Raw genomic sequence first — 2,049 nt, 5'->3', positions numbered from 1 at the left:
CACTCTTTCCTTCTGGAAGAGATCTAAAGGCTTCTAGGACTAAAACTTTTTTTTTTTTTTAATTTTCATGCACACCCCTCCCTTCCCAACCCCCCTCCATGATGGTGCCAGCTCTCAAGGTTGGTGTTTGGGAGCAACATTCAAAGACATAAAATAGGGTTTGTCACTCCCAACTTGTCAGGATAACAGACTCTACAACCTGAGATGAATTTAAGAAGTTCAGGAAGGTTGGAAGACTGGTTTATAAATAAAGAAATCAAGCCCACTGGAAGCCTGGCTCTTTCATTGTTTGTTCTCAGTGAGGCAGTCCACAAGCTGCTCTCCCGGGAAGGCTTTTCCTTCAAGTCCTCGCTGAAGCAGGATCAATAAAGAGTGGTCAAAATGCCAGCCTCCCCCCACCCCTGAAGGATCCCCTCCCTCTGGGGCAGTGAGTTCCAAAAGTCCCTGATCAGAAGAATCACCTGGATGGTTGGGAACTATTCAGGAAATATTCCCAGGCCACAGACCAGATCTCAGGAGGGAGCCAGAGAACCGGTATTTTTAACAAGGACCCTGGGTGATGCTCATGGTCAATGAGATGCACTGTGGCAGAGGAAAGTCAAAATGTTAGTCGCTCAGCTGTGTCCAACGCTTTGAAAGCCCATGGAGTATAGCCTGCCAGGCTCCTCTGTCCATGGGATTCTCCAGGCAAGAATCCTGGAGTGCATAGCCATGCTCTTGTCCAGGGGATCTTCCTGACCCAGGGATTGAACATGGGTCTCCTGCATTGCAGGCAAATTCTTTACCATCTGAGCCACCACGGAAGCTCAGGGTCACACATATTGCCTGAGCATATTTGTGGAGACCAGCCAGGGAGGTCTTCCGTCTGGACTACTGCCTAAGTAGCAGCTGTTTCTCTGAGAGAAGTGTCCCCTTCCCCACACACACAGCTCACAGTCCCACCCATGAGGGAGTGGCTGAACTCCAGGCCACCCTCCCCGGTGGAAAACTGCTGTCATCACATTGGGCTCTCGGGAAGAGGGATGTGAGAAAAGCACCTGTTTCACAAGTTTGTGTGCCTATAACAGACTAGGTTAGAGAATGGGGGTCACCGACGAGATTTATCAAATGACAGAAAATGTTTTTCACGGTATCCTAACTAGATTATTCCCACAATCCAAAAGAAAGCAATAGCATATGAATGAACCAGTGAATGAAAATCAAACATTCTCCAAGAAAAATGCCAGTGTCTAGACGTGCTGCCTCTGGAGAAGGAAATGGCAACCCACTCCAGTGTTCTTGCCTGGAGAATCCCAGGGACGGGGGAGCCTGGTGGGCTGCCGTCTATGGGGTTGCACAGAGTCGGACACGACTGAAACAACTTAGCAGCAGCAGCAGACGTGCTGCCTAAGGTCTGCCGTTCCCCAACCCAAGGCTGCCACTTCAAACCAACACCAGGTCCCCTGTCCTTCAGCAAACCCTCTAAGATCCCTCGTACCTGGCAGAGCATACAGAACTCACACTTCAGCACTGCATTTCCCAGGGCCTGAGTAACTCAGGACAGAACAGGGTGCGTGGAGGGGGCGGGGGGTGGTTCCAGGGGATGGGTGGGGGAGGCTGAAGGGGAAGAGTCCGACGGGAGCTCTGGGGCTCCCAGGGCTCTCTTCAGGCTGCCCCCTGAGAGGACAGCTGTGCTCTTTCTTCCTGGTCACCAGTGGGCAGCTCTGTGTGTGTATGTGTGTGTGTGTGTGTGTGTGTGTGTGTGTGTATAGCATACACTCACACACAAATCTCCCGGGAACAAACAACAATTCTCAGTGTTCAAAGTCTACACATCATTTTTTACAGTTTGCTGACTGCACTACAACCCTGCCCTCAATGGCAAGCAGAGCACACTAGTTTTTCCTTATTCATTCTTTGACTTCAAAGCCGTGCCTAAACATCTCTAGTTTGTACGAGACGATTTCTAGTACCACTCCTTTTATTACAACAGAGCTCACTGACCCCTATATTCACTCCACATCTGACTATTCAGAGACCTCATCAAACCACTGCAAGTACTGACTGCCT

This window comes from Budorcas taxicolor, chromosome 12 (genome assembly GCF_023091745.1).
Source record: "Budorcas taxicolor isolate Tak-1 chromosome 12, Takin1.1, whole genome shotgun sequence".
NCBI lineage: Eukaryota > Metazoa > Chordata > Mammalia > Artiodactyla > Bovidae > Budorcas > Budorcas taxicolor.
The sequence above is the reverse complement of the archived record's forward strand: the minus strand, read 5'-3'. Positions refer to the sequence as shown.